The sequence below is a fragment of the Rhinoderma darwinii genome, chromosome 3 (assembly GCF_050947455.1).
Source record: "Rhinoderma darwinii isolate aRhiDar2 chromosome 3, aRhiDar2.hap1, whole genome shotgun sequence".
NCBI classification, from domain to species: domain Eukaryota; kingdom Metazoa; phylum Chordata; class Amphibia; order Anura; family Rhinodermatidae; genus Rhinoderma; species Rhinoderma darwinii.
The window spans coordinates 411563230-411573208 of record NC_134689.1 but is presented as its reverse complement, the minus strand read 5'-3'; the positions used below and the strand labels follow the sequence as shown (position 1 = coordinate 411573208).

General features: G+C 46.4%; 1 non-coding gene across 1 annotated transcript; it reads right to left on the bottom strand.

The window, feature by feature from the left end:
* Nucleotides 1-8054: 8054 nt before the first annotated feature.
* Nucleotides 8055-8126, bottom strand: TRNAD-GUC (transfer RNA aspartic acid (anticodon GUC)). The gene has a single exon. It is a non-coding gene; the product is annotated as a tRNA-Asp (tRNA).
* Between the last annotated feature and the right edge of the window lie 1853 nt (nt 8127-9979).

Here is a 9979-nt window from a genome sequence, read left to right as displayed (position 1 = left end):
ACAGCCATGCAAATGTGTCACATGGTGATCTTCTTAAAGGGATTATGACAGGGGGAGGTGTAATGTAACACGTCTGTATATTGTGATTTGTAAACAAATTTTATGTAGCATGTCTGGAGTCTGACAAGCAGACTAGGACAATTGTTTCTACTGACTTATTAATTTGTTAGTTATTTTAGAGTGTGTAAAAAAATAACCATACTATACTAAATTTAAAGGGGTATTCCGGTTACAATAAGTTACTCCCTATTCGTAGGGTAAGGGGTAACTTGCTGATCGGTGGGTGTCCGGCAGCTAGGACCCCCACCGTTAACGAGAACAGGGATCCCAAAGTTGCCCGAACCCTAAGTTTGAACCGAGCGGCAGGTCGTTCATGCGCACTGCTGCTTAACTAATTCTCTATGGCCAAAATTCGGGCTCCCCGTTCTCGTAAACGGTGGGGGTCTTAGCTGTCATACATCCACCGATCAGCAAGTTACCACTTACCCTACGGATAGGGGTTAACTTGTTGTAACCGGAATACCCCTTTAAAGAGGCTCTGTCACCAGATTTTGCAACCCCTATCTGCTATTGCAGCAGATAGGCGCTGCAATGTAGATTACAGTAACGTTTTTATTTTTAAAAAACGAGCATTTTTGGCCAAGTTATGACCATTTTTGTAATTATGCAAATGAGGCTTGCAAAAGTCCAAGTGGGTGTGTTTAAAAGTAAAAGTCCAAGTGGGCGTGTATTAGGTGCGTACATCGGGGCGTTTTTAATACTTTTACTAGCTGGGCGCTGTGAAGAGAAGTAACATCCTCTTCTCTTCAGAACGCCCAGCTTCTGACAGTGCAGATCTGTGACGTCACTCACAGGTCCTGCATCGTGACGGCCACATCGGCAGCAGAGGCTACAGTTGATTCTGCAGCAGCATCAGCGTTTGCAGGTAAGATCGACTTACCTGCAAACGCTGATGCTGCTGCAGAATCAACTGTAGCCTCTGGTGCCGATGTGGCCGTCACGATGCAGGACCTGTGAGTGACGTCACAGATCTGCACTGTCACAAGCTGGGCATTCTGAAGAGAAGAGGATGTTACTTCTCATCAGAGCGCCCAGCTAGTGAAAGTATTAAAAACGCCCCGATGTACGCACATAATACACGCCCACTTGGACTTTTACTTTTAAACACACCCACTTGGACTTTTGCAAGCCTCATTTGCATAACTACAAAAATGGTCATAACTTGGCCAAAAATGCTCGTTTTTTAAAAATAAAAACGTTACTGTAATCTACATTGCAGCGCCTATCTGCTGCAATAGCAGATAGGGGTTGCAAAATCTGGTGACAGAGCCTCTTTAAGTACAAGGAATAAATGTTTCTGGCTTTTTGGTGTGCCTTGTGTGTGGAGTTAAATAATTAGAGTTAACTGTGTAAAGTCAGGTTTAAGAGGTATAAATGCAGTGGGTCTGAAGGACAGGTGGGTTGTGTGAACTCCCGAGTGTATACCTCTCTCCTCTGTGAGAAGGAATGTGAAATGTCTTATCTTTACGCATGCGCTGCACACTGCTCTATCTCTTAGTGCGCAGAGCACAGTTGTTGCAGTACGTTGACGACGTACTTCTGGCCTGTGAGTCAGAACAAGACTGCCTAAATGTCATTTTGAAGATGTATGTTGTTTTGGCAGCAAACAACTGCAAGGTATCTAAAGATGAAACGTAGTTTTGTCAGGAGAAAGTCATTTTTTGTTCTAGGCTATTGCGTATTACAGGGGGCCAAATAAGTGTTCCCAGATAGAGTGCCCAACCTTAAAGTGCTGGGATATGCAGTTTTCTACCCTGCTACATTACTTACATAAGCTCAATAAAGGGGGTAGTAGTGATGAGACTGTGAGACTGATTAGTTACGCATCAGTGAGACAACGCACAATTTTGTTTGGAATAAATGAACTCAGGGAGGAGGTCTACAAAATGTGTATGAGACCCCATAAAGTAACGCAGATTAAATGTGTATGAGAGTAACCCAGATTAAATGTGTATGAGAGCAGGGCCGCCATCAGGGGGGTATTAGGGGTAGTGGTGTGAGGGGCGCGGCCAAACCTAATTGAAAGGGGGGCCCGGCAACTGCCTCGACATTCTCTTGGTAGGAAAAAACGGGCCCCTGCAATGGGGCCCGTTTTTTTCACCAAAAGAATGTCGTGAGCTGCTGCTGCTGCGGGCCCCCTCCCCTCGTCATGGGGGGCCGTCAAACCGTCCGCCCGCGCACCCGATCGCGCGCACAAGGAAACTCCCGCGCGTGCGCACTCGCGAGCGCGCATCCACGAACGCCCGCACTGGAGACCGCCCGCGCGCGCACCCGCGAACGAAGCGCGCGCAGCCGCGGACACACATGGACAAAACTTACCTGGAGCCTGGCTGGAGGTGAAGGACTGGACGTCTGGACCGAAGACCTCCCCTGGAAGACATCGCCGGAAGAGGACTGGAGTGGGAGCAGCTCTTCTGACACAGTGAGTAAATTATCTCAAAGTGTTGTTTATGTATGGCCCTGTTCACACAGTATTTTGCAGGCAAAAAAAAATCTGCCTCAAAATTCCTTAAAGAATTTTGAGGCAGATTTTGACCTGCCCACACTATCTTGCCGCGTTTTTTTGCTGCGTTTTTTGCTCGCGGCGATTGAGGACAGCAGACAAAAAACGCAGCGAAAAATGCATTTTCTGCCTCCCATTGATTTAGATGGGAGGTCAGAGGCGGAACCGCGGCAAGAAAGGACGTGCTGCTTTTTCTTTTTTCCGCAACTGGCTCCCATTGATTTCAGATTAAATCAATGGGAGGAGGTTTTGGAAGTTGTTTGGTGCTGATTCTGACGCAGTGTCCGAGTCAATATCAAGGCCCAAAAACTCTGTGAACTGGGCCTTATTGTTAGGGCTTATTCAGACGAACATGTAATACGTCCGTGCAACGTGTGTGATTTTCACGCGCCTTGCACGGACCTATGTTACTCTATGGTGCCGTGCAGACTGTCAGTGATTTTCACGCAGCGTGTGTCCGTGTGTCCACTGCGTAAAACTCACGACATGTCCTATATTTGTGCATTGTTCGCGCATCACGCACCCATTGAAGTCAATGGGTGCGTGAAAATCACGCCCAGCGCTTCCGCAGCCGTATAAACTATGAATGAAATTAGAAAAGCACCACATGCTACAAACATACAAACAGAGTGTCATAATGATGGCGGCTGCGCGAAAATCACGCAGCCGCGCATCATACGCTGCTGCCACACGGAGCTGTTATGGACCTTTTGCATGCGCAAAACGCCACGTTTTTTGCGCGTGCAAAAAGTACACGCTCGTGTAAATCCGGCCTTAGGGTAGGAACACACTAGGCATGAACGCTGCGGATTTTATGCAACACATTTTATTGTGGAAAATCCGTAGCGTATCACAGTCGCAGCAGAGTGGATGAGATATGAACAAATGTCATCCACACGCTGCAAAAATAATGGACCTGCAGTGTGGCTTTGGCTTTTTAAGCCGCAGCGTGTCAATGTATTCTGTGGAATCGCCGCTCCTCTGTTGCGGAAATGCTGCGGTTCTGCCGCAAAAATCACACATGAGAAGAAAAAAAAGGTACTTTTTTAAATTGATAAAGTTTAGACTTGCCCCGGCCGTAGTCCTGGTGACGCGATCCTCTATTCTTAGCGCAGCCCGGCCTCCTGTCATGACGTTTCATCCCATGTGACTGATGCAGCGGTCACATGGTCTACAGCGTCATCCCAGGAGGCGGGGCTATGTTCAGAAGAGAGAGATGCGTCACCAGGACTACGGCCCTGGCAAGTGGAAACTTTTTTTTCCCTGCAGGATTCCCGCAGCGGACATGCCTCACCAAACCTGCGCCACTATTTGGTGCGGTTTTGCTGGCAGAATTCCCTGCGGCTCCCGGGATAAGCTGTGTAGTTTTACTCAGCATATCCGCCTAGTGTGTCCCTTATGATGTCGCTCCTGGAGCTGCTGCCGGTCTCTAAATAGGCAGTTGGTTCAGTAGAATTTGGAATTATTTCTTTTTGTGAACCAGCTTAAAAAAATACAAAACTTTTGTGTTAGGGCCTGTTCACATCACTGTTCGCTTCCGCTCCGGGGTTCCGTCTGAGGTTTCTGTCGGGTGAACCCCGCAACGGAAAGTGAAAGTGATAGCACAGCTTCCGTTTCAGTCACCATTGATCTCAATGGTGACGGAAACATCGCTAATGGTTTCCGTTCGTCACCATTCCGGCAGGTTTTCGGACGGAATTAATAGCGCAGTCGACTGCGCTAATGGTGATGGAAACGGAAGCTGTGCTATCACTTTCACTTTCCGTTGCGGGGTTCACCCGACAGAAACCTCAGAAGGAACCCCGGAGCGGAAGCGAACAGTGATGTGAACAGGCCCTAACACAAAAGTTTTGTATTTTTTTAAGCTGGTTCACAAAAAAAAATAATTCCAAATTCTACTGGACCAACTGCCTATTTAGAGAGCGGCAGCAGCTCCAGGAGCGACATCATAAGGGACACACTAGGCGGATATGCTGAGTAAAACTCCACAGCTTATCCCGGGAGCCGCAGGGAATTCTGCCAGCAAAACCGCACCAAATAGTGGCGCAGGTTTCGTGAGGCATGTCCGCTGCGGGAATCCTGCAGGGAAAAAAAGTTTAGACTTACCCCGGCCGTAGTTTAAGTGACGCATCTCTCTCTTCTGAACGTAGCCCCGCCTCCTGGGATGACGCTGTAGACCATGTGACCGCTGCAGCGGTCACATGGGATGAAACGTCATGACAGGAGGCCGAGCTGCGCTAAGAATAGAGGATCGCGTCACCAGGACTACGGCCGGGGCAAGTCTAAACTTTTTTATAAATTTAAAAAAGTGCCTTTTTTTTTTTTCTCATTTGTGATTTTTGCGGCAGAACCGCAGCATTTCTGCAACAGAGGAGCAGCGATTCCACAGAATACATTGACATGCGACTTAAAAAGCCAAAAAGCCACACTGCAGGTCCATTATTTTTGCAGCGTGTGGATGAGATTTGTTCAAATCTCATCCACTCTGCTGCGACTGTAATACGCTGCGGCTTTTCCACAATAAAATGTGTTGCATAAAATCCGCAGCGTTCATGCCTAGTGTGTTCCTACCCTAAGGCCGGATTTACACAAGCGTGTGCTTTTTGCGCGCGCAAAAACGTGGCGTTTTGCGCTTGCAAAAGGTCCATAACAGCTCGGTGTGTCAGCAGCGTATGATGCGCGGCTGCGTGATTTTCGCGCAGCCGCCATCATTATGACACTCTGTTTGTATGTTTGTAGCACGTGGTGCTTTTCTGTTTTCATTCATAGTTTATACGGCTGCGGAAGTGCTGGGCGTGATTTTCACGCACCCATTGACTTCAATGGGTGCGTGATGCGCGAACAATGCACAAATATTGGACATGTCGTGAGTTTTACGCAGCGGACACACGGACACACGCTGCGTGAAAATCACTGACAGTCTGAACGGCCCCATAGAGTAACATAGGTCCGTGCAAGGCGCGTGAAAATCACACACGTTTCACGGACGTATTACACGTTCGTCTGAATAAGCCCTAACAATAAGGCCCAGTTCAGAGTTTTTGGGCCTTGATATTGACTCGGACACTGCGTCAGAATCAGCACCAAACAACTTCCAAAACCGCCTCCCATTGATTTAATCTGAAATCAATGGGAGCCAGTCGCGGAAAAAAGAAAAAGCAGCACGTCCTTTCTTGCCGCGGTTCTGCCTCTGACCTGCCATCGAAATCAATGGGAGGCAGAAAATGCATTTTTCGCTGCGTTTTCTGTCTGCTGTCCTCAATCGCTGCAGGCAAAAAACGCGGCAAGATAGTGTGGGCAGGTCAAAATCTGCCTCAAAATTCGGTGCGTGGTTCCAGGCGGTCGCCGGTGCGCATGCGCGGGAGTTTGCGGGTGCGCGTGATCGGTCGCACGGGCGGCGGTGTTTGACGGCCCCCATGCTACCCAGGGCCGCCATCAGGGGGGGTATTAGGGGTACTGATGTGAGAGGCCCGGCCAAACCTAATTGAAAGGGGGGCCCGCAGCTCATGACATTCTTTTGGTGAAAAAAACGGGCCCCATTGCAGGGGCCTGTTTTTTTTCTACCAAAGGCAAGTCGCGGCAGTTTGCCGGGCCCCCCTTTCAATTAGGTTTGGCCGGGCCTCTCACATCAGTACCCCTAATACCCCCCCTGATACCATGATATAGTACTGGACGGAGTACCGTTAACAGGCGGTGCCACGGTAGGGGGGCCCAGAAAATGTAGCTGTAGGGGGCCCTGAAATTCCTGATGGCGGCCCTGTATGAGAGTAACCCAGACGTTGAGTTTTTGTGTAGTAGGTTCCAGATTCTTCAAGAATGGCAAATCTTGTACCGGTTCTACTGTGCTGTATTCCCTAAACATGAAATATTGAGTAACAGATCACTCCCCTCCAGAAAATCTGCACAGGAGACTGAGGTGACGTCAATCACAGATGAGTTTTTACAGATTTTAGATGGGAAGGAGGTGAAAATTGCGTGAACATTGTTAGTTTTATGCCAGATTTTAGTAAAATTATTTTTTGTTTGTGGTATTAATCAGGTAATTACAGGACCTAATGGGGGTGGGATTCCCAAGTGTTCTGGATTATAAAATGAGTGTGGAGAAGTATATAACATTTCATTTTTATTTTTGAGAATAAATAAGCGTCTACCTTTGAACAATAGTTAATACGTATCATATACAGTATGTACAAGACAGGATAAGCACTAGTCACAATGCACGAGGTAAATCACTGAGAGACCACTCCCACCTTCTTATTCTGCTCAGGAAGTGGCGGTTGAGGCACTTACTGAGGCTTGTAACTTGGCAAAAGGTAAGATGGCCAACATTTACACTGACTCTAGGTATGCTTTTGACATCGCCCACGATTATAAGCCCATTGTAGTAGGCACTTTGTTGGATCATCGGGTAAGCCAATTAAGAGAGCAAGTAGTCATGGTGGCCTCGGCCGGAAGAGGAAGAAAAAGGGAAAGTGAAGGACTCCAGCCAGAAAATACGTTACCTGTGAGTCACTGGATGTAACTGTACTGTCCCTACTTATATGGTCTGCAGCGTGATTATACTCCAGGAAGCGCCAGTGTAGAACTGGTTTGTGATCCCTGGTATAGGCACTGTGTGGTGATATTATTGGATATATTGTTTTTTGTGGTAGACATAGGTGGTTATGATGTGGAGATATTATTTGATCCTTATATAGAGGTATTATTTGAAAACTCCATGTCTGTATTTTTATAATATAGTGGTGTGATTCAGTATTAGTATGGAGGTATTATTGAATAAATATGTGGTGATGGTGTGGATGTCTTAATTGGCTGTTGTATAATTTTATTATTTGGTAAGGGCATGACTGTATTATTCAGAGTAACGCTATAATATATATATATTAGTGTTTATGATTCAGCAAATTACTTGGGGGCATTACTGATTTATATTTGGGTACAGGTTCCACATCACTGATTTTCCTTATAAAGTATTATGCAGGAACAGTCTACTGATGAGGTGGTTTATCTAAGCCTAGTATGACTTCTAAAACTGTACAAAATTATTACATTGTACCTTCACACCATGCTAGGGGACCGTCATAGAACCCTCGCTCCAGTTTGGTCAAACCTTGATATTGACAGCTGGCAGGGACAGCTCTTGAGTCCCTTACGCGTGGCTTTATTCAGGTCTTTTTATAGGGTATATCAATACAAGTATGACCACTTGTTGACTCCCCCCTGGCACCCAGCACCCGGGGTAGCCCCCTCCCTAGCTTTGCCCGCCACAGCTCCATACAACCAGTTGTGACTATTCCTGGTACTGCAATTCGGTCCTATTTAAGTGCACTGATCAAATAGGGCAAAAAAAAAAAATGCACCCATAGTGTTATCACAGTTCTATTTTAAATGTATTTGTGTAGTTTTGGCTTTTTGATAAAAAAACAAAAGAAGGAATTTGCAGTAACTACATTTTTTTTTTTAAAACTCTGTTTAGTATGTAAAAAGAAGCCTCCCCGTCGGGGAATTGAACCCCGGTCTCCCGCGTGACAGGCGGGGATACTCACCACTATACTAACGAGGAACAGCCATGCAGCTGTGTCACATGGTAATCTTCTTAAAGGGATAAGGACGGTGGGGGGGGGGTGTAAACATTACGTGTCAACAAATGTGATGTGACGTGTGCAGTGTGGAGTCTGGAGTCTGACATGCAGACTAGGACAAATGTATCTACTGACTTATTGAATTGTTAGCTATTTTAGAGTGTGTAAAAAAAAAATAGCCATACTATACTAAATTTAATGGGGTATTCCGGTTACAATATGTTGCTTGCTGATTATATAACTTGCTGATTGGTGTGTGTCCGACAGATAGGACCCCCAGCATTTACAAGAACAGGGAGCCCGAATTTGCCCAAACCCTAAGTTTGAACCGAGCGGCAGGTCGTGCGCATGAACGACCGGCCGCTTCATTCATTCTCTATGGCAGCGCTGGAAAAATCTGAACACTGCACTCGGCTATCTCCGGCGCTCCTAAAGAGAATAAATGAACCGGTAGTGCGCATGAGCGACCTACCGCTCGGTTCAAACTTGGGATTCGGACAACTTCGGGCTCCCCGTTCTTGTAAACGGTGGGGGTCCCAGCTGTCAGACACCAACCGATCAGCAAGTTACCCCATACCCTACGGATAGGGGGTAACTTGTTGTAAATGGAATACCCCTTCAAGTACAAGGAATAAATGTTTCTGGCTTTTTGGTGTGCCTTGTGTGTGGAGTTAAATAATTAGAGTTAACTGTGCAAGTCAGGTTTTGGAATTATAAATGCAGTAGGTCTGAGGCTGGGTTCACACGAGCACATTAACGTCCGTAATGGACGGACGTATTTCGGCCGGAAGTCCCGGACCGAACTCAGTGCGGGGAGCCAGGCTCCTAGCATCGTAGTTATGTACGACGCTAGGAGTCCCTGCCTCTCCGTGGAACTACTGTCCCGTACTGAAAACATGATTACAGTACGGGACAGTAGTCCTGCAGAGAGGCAGGGACTCCAAACATCGTACATAACTATGATGCTAGGAGCCCGGCTCCCTGCACTGAGTTCGGTCCGGGACTTCCGGCCGAAATACGTCCGTCCATTACGGACGTTAATGTGCTCGTGTGAACCCAGCCTGAAGGAGCGTGGGTCTGAAGGACGGCTGGGCTCAACATATTCTGAGAGCCATAACTTTTTTATTTTTTCATCAATTTAGAGGGCTTAAATTTTGCGAGACGAGCTGTAGTTTTCACCGATACCAATTTTGGGTACATGCGACTTTTCATCACTTTTTATTCCTTTTTTTTGGAGAGCTTAGGTGACCAACATACAGTAATTTGCATGTCTTATATATAAATATTTTTTTACATCGTTAACCAAGCAGCTTAAACAACGCTATATTGTGATAGTTCAGACTTTTACGGTCGTGACGATACCAGTTCCGTTAACTTTTTTTTTTTTTTAACATTGCATTTGGGGAAAAATGGGAAAAGTTTTAACTTTTAATATTTTTTTTGGAACATTATAAATATCTTTATTTAACAGTTTTTTACATATATTATTAGTCCCCCTAGGGGACGTGAAGCTGCGATCCTTGGATCGCTTGCATGATATACTGCAATACTAATGTACTGCAGTATATCGTGATTCTGACAGTCTCCTTTGAAGCCCTGCTAGATACAAAAAATGTAAATGCCGCGGTCGCGATTAAACAGGCGTAATCAATTTGATCTTTGATTCCACTTATTGCAGTGAGGTGTCGGCTGTATAACACAGCCATCACCCGCTGAGTATAGAGCGACCTCAGCCCGTGAGCCCGCTCCATACTTCGCTTTAACGGCTGCCCCGCACCAGTACGTGACATGTCGTCAAGGGGGGAAAATGATCAACTCCATACGGGAATATGCT